Source organism: Limulus polyphemus, unplaced genomic scaffold, assembly GCF_000517525.1.
Source record: "Limulus polyphemus unplaced genomic scaffold, Limulus_polyphemus-2.1.2 Scaffold5944, whole genome shotgun sequence".
NCBI lineage: Eukaryota > Metazoa > Arthropoda > Merostomata > Xiphosura > Limulidae > Limulus > Limulus polyphemus.
The window spans coordinates 52881-53432 of record NW_013671554.1 but is presented as its reverse complement, the minus strand read 5'-3'; positions in this window follow the sequence as shown (position 1 = coordinate 53432).

The window sequence follows — 552 nt, the reverse complement described above, 5'->3', positions numbered from 1 at the left end:
TTGAAACATCCAAATGTTCTAAAAATACTCCTTTGTTTTCCTGTTAATAAATATATATCTTTCCTTCCTGCCAATTGTCAAGTAGAAAGGCTTTTAGTTAAATTTCTTAATAAATAATAGTATAAATATATACCATGTTGTTGTTGGGCTTAGGATTCTTCTACAATAGGTGTCTGTGAATTGTTAGCGATAAATTCAACGATGAATAAACAACACGCAACTCACTTGTTTTCAAAATAATATGTATATCCAGAACAAGTTAACGTATACACAATAAATTCTTCAACACTATAGATATTAAGGGCATATCATAAATACTATATATGTAGTTCTATCCTTCTTGAGGCCCGGCATGGTCAGGTGGTTAGGGCACTCGACTCGCAATCTAAGGGTCGCGGGTTCGTATCCCCGTCCCTTTCAGCTGCGGGGCCTTATAATGTGACGGTCAATCCCACTATTCGTTGGTAAAAGAGAGCCCAAGAGCTGGCGGTGGGTGGCCTTTCCTCTAGTCTTACACTGCTAAATTAGGGACGGTTAGCGCAGATAGCCCTC